The following is an 18,409-nucleotide window of genomic DNA, read 5'->3' on the forward strand; positions in this document are numbered from 1 at the left end:
ATCTCACCGACCCAGGGACCACAGCTGACTCAGGCTAGAAGTCCGTCCCTTTCACCACTCAGCCACTGGTTGGTCAGTGACCTTGTCCATCAACTCTCCACAACCAATCAGTACTCAAGTGGGGAAGAACTTACAAAGTTCTTCTTTATTCATTCCACAGACTGCAACGTTGTGCCAGGCACTGTCCAAGGCACCAAGGATCCAACAGTGGCCACAACAATCTCTGCTCAACAGAGACTGAGCTCTGCTCTCTCCTTGTGGAGTTGATATTTCATTTGAGGAGGAAAGGCAATATTCCAAAAAGTATGTAGGGGGTTGAGTGTCAATAAATGAGTCATCATTTATAAAGGATACAAATAGGGTATCATAATAGAAAATAACGGGCCTGCTCTAGCGAGAGGTCACATTGAGGCAGAACTTAAGAAATAGATGGGAGTGTCCTGGCAAAACCCTGCGACAGGCAGGCGCTTGGACGGCGCCACAGCTTTGCACAATCCCGGGTGACGCCCGAGGTTCACGTGGGTTCTCCGCCCGCAAAGTAGCAGGATCCGGGGAATTGTGCAAATGGTGGCCCCGGGCTTAGTTGTTCTGGTGGCAAGAAAAACACACCGAAGAGAGGAAATGCCATGGCTCGGGGCTGGGGGAGGAGAGCACGCTTCCTCCTCGGATGACACCCCGTGCTGTGTCACCCGAGGCCTTGTGACTATTAAAAGGCGGCCTTGTACAGCGTTTCAAGCCCAAAACAAAACTGATGCTCTTAAGACTCTTCTAAGTGGCCACCAGCCTAGACTTTCCAGCGGAGCGCGTCAGTACAGTGCCGGAAACGCCCTCCCTCTCCCGGCCGGGATAGTGCCTGGTACCCACCCTGGGCACTTGGAGTCCTGCCGCCAGGGCAACGCTTAGGCCTGGGCGCTTTCTCCACGCTAAATTCTGGTCCACAGTTCGGAGAGGAATGCAAACACTTGCTCATCTCCTCTCCCTTTACCATTTCTCCAAAGTGTGTTCCCAGGATGACATTCCTTAAAAATGGAGTGGGTCTCTGATCAAATAAGTTGGGAAAACATTGAGTTATATAACATCTTTTTGAAGTTCAAAAGAGAAATGTAGGGCTTCCCTAGTGGACTCAGTGGTAGAAAACCCACCTGACAATGCAGCAGACACAGAGTTGATCCCTAGCCCCAGAAGATCCCACATGCCACTGGACAGCTAAGCCGTGCACCCCAGCTACTGAGCCTGTGCTTTAAAACCCAGAAGCCACAGCTCCTGAGCCCACGAGATACAACTACTGAAGCCCTCCTGCCCCAGAGCCTGAGCTCCACAAGAGAAGCCACTGCAATGAGAAGCCCACACACACAGCTACAGAGTAGCCCCTGCTTGCCACAACTAGAGAAAACCTGTGCAGCGATGAAGATCCAACAGGGCCAAAAATAAATTTAAAAAGAGAAATGTAGAACCTACTAGAGCCTTTATTAAACTAATGCACATTGTGACCACCCAGGAGTAGCATGGAGTGTGCAGATTTCCCCAGATGGACCATGAAAATGTCTATCGCTTTGTTTGCTTTCTCTTAATATCTGTTGACCATCCCTTGAAACTACCTTGGGCCATGTTGCTTGCTCCTGTAAACATGGGGATGAGCAGAGAGGGGGACTGGAGATTTGTAAAAGGCAGAAACACATGGGGAAACAGCTAGGGAGCTCCCCATGTGCACGTATACACACACACACACACACACACACACACACGCATTCTGGACATTTGGGCATTGTGGGTTTCTTGTTCAGCATGATTAACCAGTGGTCAGCTTTGGAAGTTCCATTCAACCAAGAAAGAGAGTATGTTGAAAGCTGGGAAATTCTTAGCAGCAATGAGAAAAGCAACTTTCATGATGCTTACCACACATGCTCACCCAACTCAAGTTGTTAGAACCACCAATGCTTTGGCTGGCCCATAGTCTGGAGTGGAGGGGCGGGGGTGGATGTCCCCTCACAGTGGTCCTCAGAGGAGTATGGCTCTTGTTGGGCATCAGAGTCCCTACTGCTGAGGATGGTGTGAGAGTACAGGGTCAGAACCCTGGACACCAGGCTCAGATGGTCTCATGGGGCTTGTGCCCACCATCATCTTGGGCTGGTTTTCTCCTATGCATCTTATGCCAAAGTAACACTTTAAAAGAACTTTTAAAAGAACCAGTCCACTCCCAATGTAAAGATGGGAAATCAGAATTCCATTAACCTAAGTCTCAAAAACAGAAAGCCCCCTCCCCTTCACACACAGGGACCCTCTTGGGCCACGGCTGACTTGCTGCCTGACCTCAGCATCACAGGGAGGAGGGAGTCCACTCCTCACACCATCCACCTTCGCTTCTCAGAGCACAGCGGCAGGGAGGGGATGAAAGTGTCAGCCACATGCCCCAAGCGTTTTCCACCAGGTAAGGAAGTGTCTGAGCCCCAAGTATCTCCTTGAGACGCATCTTTGTTTAAAAAAGGTGTTACTGTAATCCCACGCAATAGTTGACTTGACTCTCATCTCCTCACACAACCTCCTGAATGAAATCAAATCCAGATGTTGCCACGTCATCCCTGAAAATAAATAGAGAGTTGGGAAAACAAGAGGAAAGCATCCACTTACTCATATGTGATCATTAATATGCTGCCACGTCCCAGCCCCGTGGCAGGTGAGGATAACGATGATGGGAGTGCAGTCGGGGTGGAGGATATGTGGTGACAGGTGCCTGAAAAGTGCCAGAACGCCTCCAAGAGCAGCAGGTGGGAAGAAAACCTGAAAAAAAAAAAAAAAAAGAGTCAGGGACAACTACACAGTAGGGCTCCCAGATAACTTTAATTTCAGATAAACATGCCTAATTTCTTAGTATAACTATGTCTCGTGCAGCATTTGGGGCATGTGCTATTTGGGACATGACTATTAAAATGATTACTCACTGAGGGCCTCTGACCCACAAAAGCCGTGATTCAGCTCTGAGTGCATTGCCAGCAACAACCTGTCCAGGTCCTCTACCCACAGGTTTTTTCTAGTTTTCCCCATCTTATTCAATCATTAAAGCCAATCTTGAACTATAAAATAAACAAACAAAAAACTTTCTTCTCACCCTTAAAGTTAGATTGTCTTCTCAGGATATTTGCATTTACTTCCTGTTCAAGGAAACAAACCTAAGCATGGCCGTTAACCTTCTAAGACTCACTCACTCTTCTTGAGAAGACATGAATCAGGACATGAGGGGATAAGAGAGGTAGAACGGGTCAGACAGAAGAGCAGATGGTGAGGAAGGCAAAGAGAAGACTTTAGGCCCCAGGAGATAGGAGAACCAGCTGAGGTGGGCATGACAAACAAGATGAGGTTTTCAAATATGCGGAATAGATCCTTTTAACTTGGGGAAGTCTTTCAATTGGGACATGTAGGGGATTTTAACACACTTCTTGTACGTGGGCCTCATTCATTCAATTAATTCGTGAATATCTATCTCCTAGCAGAGGAGGATATAAGGATATAAAGATAAAGCCCTCAAGAGCATCCCAGATTAGAGGGACAGAAATAAGAATCAGTTCAGTTCAGTCGCTCAGTCGTGTCCAACTCTTTGCGACCCCATGGATCGCAGTACGCCAGGCCTCCCTGTCCATCACCAACTCCTGGAGTTCACTCAGACTCACATCCGTCTAGTCAGTGATGCCATCCAGCCATCTCAAATAAGAATATTAAAGTACAAAGTGGTGGGACTTCCCTGATGGCCCAGTGACTAAGACTCTGAGCTCCCAAAGTAGGGGACCTGGGTTTGACCCCTGGTCAGGGAACTAGATCCCACAAGCTACAACTAAGACCCAGCACAGCCAAATAAATAAGTAAACAAATATCTTTTAAAAAATACCAAATGATGAGGGCAGTGATGAAGAGACACAGTGTATTATGGGAGCTTAGAGGAATAGTAAACCCAGCTGAGGCTGTGGGGTGGATAAAGGTATCAAGGATGGTGTTCTGGAGGTGGATGCCTGACAGATGGTTAAAAGAGAGAAGGAATTTCCCAGACTGGAGTTGAAGAAAAGAGGGTGTTTTAGGCAGCAGCAACTTGAGAGCTAAGCCAGGACTAAGACGGCCTGGTGTGCTGTTGGCTTGAAAAGGTGGAGCTTTGGAGTCTGAGTGGCTTGGGCAGCAGGGAGCAGAGAGGGTGGGTGTGTGAGATGGGGTGGGGTGGGGTCAGGAGCTCACACTCTGCGACTCCAGCTCTGTATCCATCCCTGAGGAAAGGGTCACTTTTGATCTTCACAGCCGACCTCTCCCTCTCAGACCCTCTGTCCCCTACCCCCAGTCCCTCTGCTGTCCCATCCTCTCAAAGCCTGGTCTGCACTGCTTTCCTTCTCCCATGAAAAGCCTCTCGTACACCAGAGGACTGAAAAGGCTCCCAGATCAGCCTTTCCCCAACCATCTAGTTAACATTAGGGAAGCATTCAGGGAGGAAAGGGTTTCTTGATTTTAAAAACTGGCGAAATGCTGAAAATTTTGATTCCATCTCAGGAAGAGACAGTACATGTTACGTATCAATCAAGGCCTGTTCACTGTTGTTTAACTCAGCACCTCACCATCTTATTTGACCAAGGAGCACACGCTGACATCTAATATAAGTGTGTTGTCGGACACAACGTGGGAAATGGTATCATAGAATCAAAGGAATGAATCTCTAATGGAAGAACTACAGACATCAGAAGTAAGTTATTTCTGACCAAGGGGATCGTTCCACCCCACCACTAGAATGCCACCATGCTTGGCCTGAAAGACCAGAGAAATAACCACCCCCTTTTTTTTTTAACATGCATTACTGGTCCAGTGAGCAACCAAACTCAGCTATGTTCTCATTTCTCTGCGCTTGAGCAGAGGTGATTAACCCTCCTCCCTGTCATCATTCTCTACTGTCTCTACCCCAACCCTGCCATCATTCACAACATCTGGACTGGAAGACACACCAAGGGTTCTAATCCATGCTACACACACAGATAAATGAGTTCTCGTGCTGTTTATTCATGCTGTTGACCAAATACAGACAGACCCCTTCCATTCCTGGCTATGTGATTAGATCACACAGCTGGCTTCTCTTGTGTGTGACTGAGGCCAGTGACTGGCCAGAGAGTGTGACCAAAGGTGACATGGGCTTCTTGTGAACCAACATTTAATGGCCCTTGTGACATTCTTGATCATCTCTTTCATTTTCTAGAGGACAGCAACCAGGAACAGTTAAAGTGGCTGTTCTGTCAACTTGGAGTGACTCTGATGAACAAGGCCACTCTGCCAACCCACAACAGACATGGCCTGATGGTTGAGAGCTAGCCTTGTGTTATGGGAGCCACCGAAATGTGGAGATTATCTGTTACTGAAGCATGCCTGCACCTATTCTGACAGATACATGCCTCTGTTATGATGAGGCAGGTTATGGGTCATGAAGAGAAAGGGAGCCATCAGCAGAGGACAGCAGAGAAGCAGCAGAAAGGCTCAAAGGGAAGGGTAGGAAATTCAGTTGAGGAGGTAACCAGTTGAGGAGGAAATTCAGTTATGCTCTGAGTCAGAGCACAGAGTCCCTGGGGCCACCACAGGGATGTGGGATTTTATTCTTACTCAGGCAGAAAGCCACAAGAAGGGTTTAAAAAGAGGGGTGACAAGATCTGGTTTGTAATGTTAAAGAACGATTGTTCTAGCTGCTTTGCTGAGTTGCAGACTGTGAACTCTTGGGCTCCAAAGTCAGTGCAGATGGTGACTGCAGCCATGAAATTAAAAGACACTTGCTGTTTGGAAGAAAAGCTATGACAAAACTAGACAGCGTAATAAAAAGCAGAGACGTTATTTTGCTGACAAAGGTCCATCTAGTCAAAGCTATGGTTTTTCCAGTAGTCATGTATGGATGTGAGAGTTGGACCATAAAAAAAGCTGAGAGCCAAAGAATTGATGCTTTTGAACTGTGGTGTTGGAGAAGACTCTTGAGAGTCCCTTGGACTGCAAGGAGATCAAACCAGTCCATCCTGAAGGAAATCAGTTCTGGATATTCACTGTAAGGAATAAGCTCCAATACTTTGGCCACCTGATGCAAAGAACTGACTCATTGGAAAAGACCCTGATGCTGGGAAAGATGGAAGGCAGGAGGAGAAGGGGAGGACAGAGGATGAGATGGCTGGATGGCATCACCAACTCAATGGACATGAGTTTGAGTAAACTCCGGGAGTTGGTGATGGACAGGGAGGCCTGGCGTGCTGCAGTCCGTGGGGTCACAAAGAGTCGGACATGACTGAGTGACTGGACTGAACTGAACTGAAACTGTGGAAGCCAGGAGACCAGCCAGGCTGATGCAGGAATCGAGGCGAGAAACGATGGTGACTTGGGCAAGGGTTAGTGATTGCGGTACTGATGGGACTTGCTCAAGCCTGGGCAAGTGGGGAGAACGCGAGGGCAGGAGGAGAGAGGGCGTGAACAGGATGGCTCCCAGTCTGAGTCCAAAGCAGAGGCATCACTAAGAGGGCCAAGCTGTCTGCAGCTTGTGTGGGGTCAGGTCGGAGTCTCAGGCTGGACTTTTTCTGCTTGGAAGGTCACCCAATAAGAAGAAGGATGCTGGTCCTCACTCCGGGGAGGCAGAAGCCAGAGCTGGGGCAGGGCTCCGAGGGCGCCTGCCAGGCCCCGAGGTCTGGAATGCCATTAAACGTGTGCGTGCCAGGCCGGCTGGCTCACGTTCAGGATGAATCTGCCACTGCTCCCTCTGACAATGTTTGGCATGAAATAAAAAGTATGGCTTTCAAATGATACGACAAGGAAGATTCTTGAGCAAATATGGCCAAAGGCTCTGGGCAGCATGTTCTCAGAGGCTGGGATTCCACCCGCCTCCAGCCTTCTTTTTTCCGTCTGATCCTCCCCAACCCTGCCCTGAAGTTCAGCCAGCCAGTCTCATTGGCCTCCTCACCTGCTGCCCAGCCCTGCCCTCTCCAACTCTGCTCACTGCTGCCAAATACATCTTAATCACCTAGCTCCTCTACTCAGAATCCTGCTCTGCCTTCATGCTGCCAGTCAAATCCTCAGACTGCCAATCAAAAGCTTTTCAATTTGTTTTAAACTAATCTCTTCTCTAGGTTGGTTTTTTTTTTCGGTCCCCTGAATCTTCCTTTTAAGCCTAACCTTTACCCTTCAGTCACTAGGGATGACCCGTAGAACCTCAAAATCTCAAAATACACACTGAGATGTTTACACTTTCCACAGTTGGACCTCACCCAAGCCTTTCCCTCTGCCAGGAATAATAAAGTCCCTCATCTCCTCAATGCTCCAATTTCCCCCCAGCTGGTATTCATCACTCGCTTCACCGCAGTCCAACAGCCAAGCTCTTCCTGGGTGGATCAGGCTGATCACATGGGCCCTTTTCATGTGGATATTAGTGCACTGATCTTGTGTTTTGTGCTAGGTTGAGGGCTCCTAGAGTGCAAGGCACACATCTGGCTCATCTTTGAATCCTGCAGAGCCCCAAGCATCTGTCCTCATGGGTAGTAGATACTTAAAAAGTATCTATTTGTCAGGACTTTGAGTTACAAGTAGAAGAAACTCAACTCAAGCTGTCTTATACAATGAAAGGGAACGGATTGGCTCATGAAACTGAAAAGTCCTGGGATGGACCTCGCTTCAGGAAACTAGATCCAGGTGATCAACTGACATTACAAGGAACAGGTCCCTTTCACTCTTCCCACTTCACCATCTCTCACTGTGTCGGCCGTATTCTCAAGTCTGTTTTCCCCACACACGGTGGCAAAGATGTCCAGTGAAGCTTCAGGCTTCCGCCCCACTCTCTTAGATACCCAGTAATAATGCCACCAAGATTTTGGAAGAGATTCTGATTAGCCGACTAGAACCAGATGCCAATTTCTCAGTCGTTTACTACGGCCAGTGTGTGTGTGTGCTAAGTTCCTTCAGTCGTGTCCAACTCTTTGCAACCCTGTGGACTGTAGCCTGCCAGGCTTCTCTGTCCATGGGATTCTCCAGGCAAGAACATTGGAATAGGTTGCCATGCCCCCTCCAGGGGAATCTTCCTGACCCAGGGATCGAACCCAAATCTCTTAAGTCTCCTGCAGTGGCAGGCAGGTTCTTTACCACTGAAACCCTACTATGGTGAAAGGGATGGCTAACTCTGTCCAGGCCTGGGGCATGTGCACACCTCTGACGCCAGCAGGTGGGCCAGCTCCATGAAACCACATGGACTAAGAACACAGGAGGGGAGATTCTGCAAAAAAAAAGTTGGATGCTGTGACCTAAAGAGAGGGATGTGAGCCACTGAGCAGGCACAAGCAGCAGATGTCCATGACAGCAGCATTTTCTGCAGTGGCACATTCCAGGAAAACAGTTTGGCATCTCATTTTTCACATTGATTTAGACAACCATCTGCTCAAAAAAAATCAATGGTCCTATCTTGGCTTACTCATTTGGGCAAAACAGCCAGTTCACGTAGTAATTCAAACAGAACAGCAGGGAGTAGGGGACACCAGTTAGGGCATAACTGGGAGAAATATGAAGATTGGTAGTTGATTTTATGAAAAAATTGAAAGAAATATTAGATGGATGGATGCATGCATGAAAGACTGTTTTATTTATTTGATTGTGCCACCCTGTTATAATGAACAGCTTTAAAAAGACAATTCAAAGAAAGTCTATTTAATAGAAAACCCTACTGGAATGATTTAAACAGGGACTTATCTCACACAACTGAGTGTTTATGAATATACACACAGTGGGTGCCACAGTGATACATTTTGAAGGCAGATCCACCAATGGATGTAAAATCAGTGGGCATATATTTGAGGAGAAAGTGGTATTTGCATAATTTCAAAATATCTCTCCCAAGATAGTTATTACTTGTAAAGGGGAAAATGGCAACTTTATAGTAGAGGAACTCAGCAGAAGCGAGCTTAACCAGGTGAGGAAGGCTAAGATCATCAGCAATAAGATATATTAATATCAAGTCCATGAATGATGCACTGAGAAGGGCACAAAATCACTCATGTGTAATTTTTACCAAAAATGCAAAACCTCAGTCTAGCCTTGAGAAAGTATCAAACTCAAATTGAAGGATATTCCACAACATAGCTGACCAGCACTATTCAAAAGCGTCAAGCATGGGAGGGAGGAACAAGGAAAGAGAAGATTTATTCCCAGGTTGAAAGAGACTAAGGAGACATGACTACTAAAACAGGGTGAGACCACAGAATGGATCCTGGAATAGGAAGAGAACATTAGTAGGAAAACTTCAGAAATCTCCCTTAGTAAGATCTGTAGTTTCATTAATAGCATTGTACCAAGGTTAATTTCCTGGTTTTGCTCACTGTGTGTGGTTGTGGAAGATGTTAGTATTAGCAGAAGCTGAGTGAAAGGTGTATGGGAGCTCTCCTCTTATTATTTTGACAACTTTTTTATCTAAAATTATTTCAAAATTTAAAGTGAAAAAGAGAATCATCCAGCTGTTTCTTTGTAAGCAAGTAAAACTGCTGACACTTCAATGCAAAGGTCCCTAGGATTTGGTGCCCACATCATAGGTATAGACAAATGATCTGAGTTTGGATAAGGGAAGGAGCAGTGTGGCCTTGATACTTTTGATGCATCTAGGAAGGGCATCAAATAAATCATGTAGCTACAATTAGGTCTTGAAAGCATGACCCAAGGGGTAAAAGGACTTCCATAGGTGACCCCCTAAACAGCTAAGATACTGAAGTGTGAATGAACAAATCTGGTATGTTCTGAAGGCTGCCCAACTCATGTCCAGGCGAAGAAAGGGACAGTGGGTCCTCACACGGTGAGGCATCTGGAATGTCAGGCTTGATACGGAAGGGGGGTGGACATGGGATAGATTGTGGGACATGGACAATTGGGGAAATAAAGGCAGCGTCTCGGGAGAAATCACTTATGGAAGAATAAGTCCTGGACAAATTTCTGTGGGCAAAAATAAGAATGCTGTCTGAAAGTTAAGGCCATAAGCACACACATTACGAGAGAGCTTTTTAAGGGCCCCAGCTGATTTAGATCAGGATATCCTGGAGTGAATATTATTGGAGGAGCAATCAGTGATGTGGTGTCAAGTAAGAAGCTGTGCGTCTCTCAGTCTACGTCAACCAGACCTTCTCCAACGTCAGTGTACAAACAAAGCCCCCGGGACTTTGTTAAAATGCAGATTCCGATTCAGCAGGTCTGGGATAGTTTAGCAAGTTCCCAGGTGATGCCGCTGATGCTGGTCCTCAAACCGTGCCTTGAGTAGCAACAACATAGACCATGGCAGATGTTCACAGTGGAGAGACCCAGTGAAGACAGTAGTTTAAGAATATTGATCCGGGAATACTCTCAACAAGCCTGGGCCAGTTCTGACTACTTTCCTGGCCTTGGTGGAAGGGTGAATAGTTGCAAGCAGAGTTAATGCTGAAAGCTGAAATTTTTGTATGAAAAGCACTATCAGGCAAGTAACACTGGCTTAAAGAGCAGTTTAATTCCTGCGAGGCGGAATTAGAAACCCCAGAACTGAAGCTACAGTGCATCTGTAATGCTGACTGTTACAGCCAGCCCACTAAGCACATGCTTTGTGTAGACAGATTATATGGTGCAGGGTGATGGTTACTTTTACCACCATGTCCCTTCACCTGCAGAGTATCTGGCACCAAGCAGGTGTAATAAACATGTGCTGAGTGAAGAAGTTAGAGAAGTGAATAAAAGAGAAGGCTGGAGAGATGGACAGGGTGCAGGGCCAGAGGAACTTCACCTGCTTTGGTGATGAGTTTGGACTTCATCTTGCAGGTGACCCAAAGCCTTGAGGGTCACATCAAAATTACATTTGCGCTGCAGAAAGATTCCTGCAGCAACAGTGTGGAGCGTGGCTTGGAGGAGATACTTAGAGAAGCCAGGGAGACCAGTTTGGAGGCAACTGCAACAGCCCAGGAGCAAGGCGTAGCTGAAGGTCTGAACCAAGACAGTCATAGCTGGGGTGGGAAGGAGAGGAGGAAACCAGTGTGATGAACAGAAAGAAGAAATAATGTGGCAGCAGGTTAGACATGAGGGCAGAGGGAGAAGCTGGGGTTGTGACTATTCCCAGGCTTATGTTTGGATGATGGGATCGATGGAGCCACCGGTGGGCACAGCAGGTGCCCTTGCTTGATGACCAGTTCTCCACATTGGATGTGGTGCCCTTAGGCTGCCTGTGGGACTTGAAGGTGAAGATGGACAGTAGAGCCTGAGGATGAAGAGTTAAGGGTCACCAGCACCCACGTGATCACTGACGGCCTGGAGGCGGGGATGAGAGCCCAGGGTTGTGGGCAAAAGCAGAAGAACAGGGACCTGGAGCCAGACACAGTGACGACGCTGGGAATCATGTTGACCCACAATCACAATTGTGTCCCCAGTCCACTTGGACACTTACTACTAGGTTCCTTATGCTCGACAATTTAACTAAGCTAAGCTAGACAGTATAGTCCAAGACCACCTTCCTTTCCCACCCACACACATAGTAACAACCTCACTTGCTTTCTTTTCCTTAACCAAAGAAGATATTTCCAGGCATATGTATGTGCATGCCTCAATTTCCTTGCCATCCTGAATATCTCATTTATGAACTTGGATTCATCATTTTCCATCTTTGAAAAATATATGACTGTATGACTCTGTGAAGGAGAGAAAGCTTTGTCTTCTCTTTAGAAAAAGAAGCTGTGCCCTTCAAAATGGGGTTTGGTGGCAATGGTGGCACAGGAGACTTGGTGTGGGGACTCGGGCCCTGGGGCCCTGCGGTGGGGGCAGACTCAGATGTTCTCTGCCCCCTCTTTAGACAAGGAGTCCCACCCAGAGAGAACGAGCTCGCTATGCCAGGGTAGGATTCCGGACCTTTGCCACAGTGATTTTGCGCTGGCAATTATTCCAGCTTCTGCTTTCATCGCAGTCTTGGGGCCTTGGGGAGGATGGGTCTGCCCTTGGACTTCTCCTTGATCTGTGGACAAGTGACAGCCTGTGGGCTGAAGCACAGCCCAGGGACATGGTAAATTCCCAGGGCCGTCATTTCTCCAGAAGCGGACCACCCTCCCCAGGAATGACCTGATCTCTTTTTTTTTTTTTTAAACTGGATTTCTACTTTGATCATCTGCCACCTCTTTCCACAACCCCGCCTCCTCGCTCCTGAGTCTGCCATGAAATTTTAATTTAAATGTCGATAATGAAATTCTCAATTTAGATTTTGTAGTTTCACCATTAGGGATGCTGTTTTAATTTCTAGACTGCCAAGAAAGGTACTCGTAAATCAGCAGTGTTCACAGCTCGGTCAAGTAGATTTCCTTAAAGCGTGGTTTCTGGATGCATTTTGTGAAGTTGCAGCTTAGGAAAACAAAAGCTCACAAATGGCTCTAAGAAATGGAACCATTTTCAGATTGGCAGTCAGATGAATTTATAAACGTTTTCTCCCATTCCTTTTTTTAACTTCCCCACTCCAAATGCAGAGATAGGAAACATAATTTGGGCAGAAATGTGTTGATTCTTTTGGGGTGAAGGGGGCATCTCGGACACTGTCTACCCCCAACAAGTGAGTCCCCCAACTCCACCCCCACTCACTGCAAGCAAGGCACGGAAGCAGCAGTCAGGACACACGGAGACTGATGAAATCAGGAGGCAGCCGAAGAGACTGCGGCTAAAATACAGTCTGCATCAGCTGCAAACCTCCCCTTTCAACCACACCTCAGGGTTCATGGTGCCCTCCTGAGAACTCCTTACACCTCTCTGACCCAAAGGCTGACCTTTTCTGACATTTTTTTCTCAACTCTGTTGCTGCAGGCTGCCAGGGTGTTAGGATAAATAGTGCTTAAGCAGTGCCTTCTGTTTTCTCTGTGTCTTTTAAGCACTATCTCATTTAATCCTGAACAATGCTAGAGAGAGGCAACAAGTACCTATGTTTTACAGCTGGACACCTAAGGCTCAGAGCGGCTCCTGATGAGCTGGTTAGGGTCCCCAGCTGTGAGTAGCAGAGCGAGGGCTTAGCCTTGACTGCTTAGCACCTACACCCACCCCATCACCTCCTCTGACTTTATCCTGTGTCACCTGACAGAGGGAAGCCTGAGTCACAGACATCACAGCCATTAAGTGAGCAAGGAAGAGAATGAAACAGAACTTCTCTCTGCTCCCATCTGAGACTCTGGCTGATGCATTTCTTACCAGAAATGGAGTTGCCCAAGTATTTGTTTGGGGGCTTCCCAGGTGGCGCTAGTGGTAAAGAATCTGCCTGCCAATGCAGCAGATGCAAGAGAGGCGGGTTCAATCCCTGGGTCAGGAAGATTCCCTGGAGGAGGGCATGGCAACCTAGTTCAGTATTCTTGCCTTGAAAATTCTGTTGACAGAGGAGCCTGGTAGGCTACAGTCCATGGGGTTGCAGAGTCAGACACAACTGAGCACCTAAGCACACACACAAGTATTTATTTGTAAGAAAAACAGAGCAATGTGGTGGGAAAAAACATGCACCCTAGAACCTGAAGCTCGGGGACTCAGGCTTTTGCACTTGTAAGTTGGGTTGACCTTGGATGTGGGCATAAGTCACCAGACACCCTGTTCTTATTTCCTCGTCTGTATAACGAGGATGAACGATTGCCCTACCTTCTTCTCAAGGCTGCTCTAAAGATCAATAGAGCAACAGTAATGAAATAGAAAATGCTCTACAAACTGTGTATAAATGTTTTCTATGTGTGTGTTAATGCCTGAGAAAAGAATATTTTAGGGTCACTGAATCCATTCCTTAGCTCTACTCTTGAGCATAACTTTCAATTTCTCTTGGCCTCAGTTTCCCCATCTTTAAAATGTGGCCAAGGGGTTCACTGAACCCTAAGTGTCTTTCTAGCTGTAACACTCAGCAGCCTAGTGACTCTCTTCTAACTCCTACCGTGCTCTCCACCCAGCCCTCGGTGGCCAGGAAAACCTAGAGATGGGGTTCCTTCACACAGAGCCTTCTATCCTCAACCAAGAGGAGGCTGGAGATTAACTAGCAAAGGTGACCCAAGGATATTCAACCGCAAAAAATGGCAGGATTGAGTGCTGAGAGGAATAACAAGTTTCATCCCTCCACAATGTTTTATGAGTGAACGTTATGTGCCGCTTAGTATACTAGAAATGAAACCACGTTTTAGAAAGAGTCCAGAGAGGAAGATAAGCTTTAAACAAATGCTTTCCAGGTAATTATTTAATTGGAGTTGTGACATATGCTGGGAAGTAGAGCATGCCTGTTTATCAGGAGATTATAATAATGGTGGAGGTGGCGGGGGACATCTCAGGAGGATTTCCCGAGGAAGCAGCATTTCCAACTGGTTCTCAAAGGAGCATCTGGAATTGGCAAGGCAGGGAAGTGGTGGAGAACGGGTAGAGAATGTGCTAAGCAGAAGGAACAACCGGTACAGAGGGCTTTTAAAGAGGAGAGTTCTTGAGGTATTTGAGTGGCTGAAAATAAGCTGATTTGGCTGGAATGCTGATGCGGTGGTGGGAGTGGGGGAGACCCGTGGTAGGACCTGAGCTTTGCGATACAGACAAGGACAGACCATCAAGATGAGGAACTGGGGCTTCAGCCTCAGAGAACGGCTTAGATCAAACCACTGGAAGGTTTGAAGCTGGAGGCTGTGTTCCAGGAGATTGACCCACAAGATGATTGTGGAAGCAGCCTGTCTATTAGAGGAACATAAGAGTGGGTGCAGTGAAGAGGCTAGTGCAATGATCTAAGCCAGAGTGGACAGTGGCTGGGCCTGGGATGGTGACAGAGAACCATGGAAAGAGTTGAGAGATATTAATACTTCAGAGGGGGAACATTCAGGACGTAGTCATTGATTGGGTATGATGGGGGAAAGGCAAGTAATATATACACCATATGTTATAGCCCATAGAAGTTACTAGTACCGTGAACCCTAATTAGCAGATGAACAAAGGAAGTCTCTAAGAGGCTTGTCCAGATTAAAGAGCTAGAAAGTGGGGTCCCAGAACTTCAACTCTTAAGTCATAATTATTTCAGATATGTAAAGGCTCTTCATCCCAAGAGCTATCATTACTTCATGAAAAACTCAGTGAAGGTCTGATTTCATGTGTGCTGAATTCCAACCACACTCTGGTGAAGGCCATATGATGAGAAGGGACCCGAGTGAGTGAGTGACATCATGACCCAAATAGAGTCGCTATTCAAACGCGCACCGTGGCCTCCTTACACCATCACCTAATTATAGCTCCCGAGGAAGCGTTGGACAATAATACACTGTGCAGAAGCCAATGGATGGTTGTCAGTGGGCCAGACGGTCCTTTTCATCTGAGCTGATATTCGGAAGATAACATGTAACCAGCTCAATGAGGTTTTTGTGGTGGGGCTTCTGGATGATCGGGTCATAAATCTTTCAGGTCCAAGAGAAAGGCCTGTCCAGCTTGTGAGTTGAACAGGTTCTTCCCAACTCCGGAACTAGCACAACTGAAGGAATGCCGCTTAGAGCCGTCTCTCCTCGCGTCCCAGAGAAAGGAAACAATAGAGGTCACACAGTTCTCATAAATACACGTGCATCTGACACGGAGCAAGTCACTCACTACCACAGCCGCTCTAATGCACTGGCCCAGCATGGGTTGGCCAAGACAAACATTGATTTCTTTCCAAATGTTCTGGTTTTAATGACTGTGGTTAGGTAACTTCCCCCTAAGTCCCATAACTATAAGCGGCAGAGTCTGGAAAGAGTCTCTCCAAGCACAGGGCCATCCTGCCTTGGGACCAGTCTGAGCCCCGGAGCCTCACATGCACAGTGAGGATGGTCCCCACCTTCCAGAGCCCCTGTGAGGGTTAATACCAGCAAGGTGTACCCCCTAGGCTCACTGTGAGGATTCAACAAATGAGTTCAGCTAATTCCAATAGGGTGGGAATGGAATACACAAGAAATTCAAACTGGAAGCAAAGTGAATGTAGATTATACAAATAGGACACTGATTTGGCCAGAATGTCTGAGATGAACATTGGAGGGTTGTGGATAAATCTGAGTGACTATTCAACATTGCGTGACAACCAATTTCCCAGCTCATAGACCATGCCATGACTAAAATCTTACTGATCCCACCTGCGCCACTCTGCTTCTCCTGGTGTGACTCACACTCCTGATTCCCCAGGCACTCAAGGCCTTCACTGCCCTTTGATTCTGTGAAAGCAGTATCACTGTGTCACATGTACACAATAATGTCAGTCCTCTTTCCCATCTAGCCTGGATTTTGCCTGCCTTTGACTGATGAATATATATTCCACTTACTGAATTAATCTGTGCAGATACAGCGCCAGATGCTGGCTCTACAAACAAGGGAAGCTCTGGTCATTGGCATCGCAGGATCCGCATCCCACGGGGGAGAGAAGTCTGTAAGCCCTGGTTAGGACACGATGGAGCAGGAGGTATAAAAGCAGGAGACTCCAGCTGTAGAGGGAGAAGACACAGAAGCTACTGCCTCTGCTTCAGAGGAAGGGAATTCAAGAACTGTCTGCCTTCCTCTCCATTCCACCACCTCACGAAAGCCTGGAAAGGATGACCAAGAAGTTAGCCCGTTAGCCAGCGCCCTGAGAAGTGGGTTTATCTGGGTGGTCGTGAGGAGGAAGAGCTGTGGAAATGGGCACCAGGCAAACCCCACCACAATTTAGTCCCGTGAACTCCATTTGGGGGAGACGGGGAGATGCAGGGGAGAGGCGAAGCTGCCCTCCGCAGGCTGACACAGGCAGCCAGGGCCTGGCCTCTTCTGCTCACCTCACCCCTCTCCCAGTGTATCAGTTTCTTACACCCTATCCTTAGTTCCTACCACCCAGAAAGTTTTCCCCAAATGAGCGGACCAGCCATCAGCTCCCCTCCCTTGTGTAACCAAATCTCTTACCCCAAAGATATGCTCAGACTCCCTGGCCTCCACTCAGCCCTCCGGCTTCCAGGGCGGCCAGAGCAGCCAGCCAGCCGGCCCAGTGCCCCACCGGTTTCTAATTAAATCAGAACACGTGCTTCTCTAGACACAGAACAATCTCTTGGAGGAGAAACAACAGGTTCCTCTAAGGTTGGCCTTCCAGTCTCATTTAGATGGCTGTTTGTGAAGGGAAGAAAAACAGGCAGGCTTGAAAGGAACAAATAGATATTTTATTGTTTTCTTTTCAAGCTGTACTGCCATCTGATTCTGACTATAAAGAACTTAAACGTGTCTCTGGAATGGCATTCAATACTTAAACAAAAAATCACATTAATGTGTTGGAGCCACAAAACTTAAAAATGAATTTCCTGTTTCCTTTCAGTTATAAAAATTTACCTAATCCTCTCCAGATTGATCAGGGTTAGCACTGTGCTATAGAAATGTACACACTTCTGAAAATAAAAGAGCTTTTCCAATTAAAAGTTAAAATCGACCCAAACACCAAAAAAGCCATGTGTGATAGAACACATCCCCGCTCCACAGGCAGGGTTGCATGGTCCAGCCGGAGGCTGCAGACTGCATCACCTAAAGGCGGGGCTGATAATCAAAGTAGTTAACAGCTATCCGGGCTCTGGGCAAGGACTTGTCAGCAAATGGATGTGAGCCCTTGTGATGGAGTCAGGGACATGCAGGTCCCTAATGCCAGATGGAACCTCTTTATAGCCAGAATGTAGGGAAGTGGGCTTGAATGTGCTCTGGGGGGATGTCTCCGCTGGAGGAAAGGGGACCCTGAGGGTGCTCAGGAAAATATTTACTCAGAGAACAGGAAGCTTTCACCAATTTAGCAATTGGTTCAGGTGGACCAGTATGTACCCACTAAATACTAAACATCCTTATTTTGGGCAGCTGCCACAGAAGCTGCCACCTCCTCCTGCTCGTCCACCTCCTCCTCTTTCTATGGCCTCTGGCACAGTTGCTGTGACTCCCATCCCCTCTTGTCCTTACTCCTTTCCCAGTTCCTTCTCCTCCTCTCATCTCCAGTGCTGAAGGGCAGAACCCATGGCAATGGCTCCCCTCCACTCGGGCCATGAAGAGGCTGGAACAGTCCAGTACTCCAGCCCCTCTGAGCTCATTTTGAATCTCAGTTTTTTCTCCAACAAATTTGATATCCCCGCCAGCTTTGGGTCATCTTCAGACATGGGATCAAGCCCTGAGCCTTTGGAGTGGGAGCGCTGACTCCAAGACCCTAGACTACCAGAGAATTAACCCTAGGGAATATCAGATAGTGAGAACTCACACAAAGGAAACCACTTGAATACAAGACCCGGCATCACCCAACCACCAGTAACACCCTGTGCAGAACACCTCATCTAAACAACAGACAAAACAAAAACACAAACCAAATCACCGGCAGACAGGATTACCACCTCACTCAGCCTTGCCCATCAGAGAAAAAACAAACAAAAACTCAACACAAATCTCACCCTATACAAAGCTT

At 47.3% G+C, this 18,409-nt stretch overlaps 1 long non-coding RNA gene across 2 annotated transcripts in view; it reads right to left on the reverse strand.

The window, feature by feature from the left end:
- Positions 1-81: 81 nt before the first annotated feature.
- LOC132343235 (uncharacterized) overlaps positions 82-18,409 on the reverse strand; it is a 36,150-nt gene continuing 17,822 nt past the window's right edge. The window contains exons 4-5 of one of the 2 annotated variants that reach the window (XR_009491968.1): positions 16,284-16,442; positions 82-2,778 (exon numbers count right to left, since the gene is read on the reverse strand). This is a non-coding gene — a long non-coding RNA (uncharacterized lncRNA). The remainder of the gene's footprint in view (positions 2,779-16,283; positions 16,443-18,409) is intronic. The other variant, XR_009491967.1, reaches the window with a different exon arrangement.

The sequence above is a fragment of the Bos taurus genome, chromosome 20 (assembly GCF_002263795.3).
Source record: "Bos taurus isolate L1 Dominette 01449 registration number 42190680 breed Hereford chromosome 20, ARS-UCD2.0, whole genome shotgun sequence".
NCBI classification, from domain to species: domain Eukaryota; kingdom Metazoa; phylum Chordata; class Mammalia; order Artiodactyla; family Bovidae; genus Bos; species Bos taurus.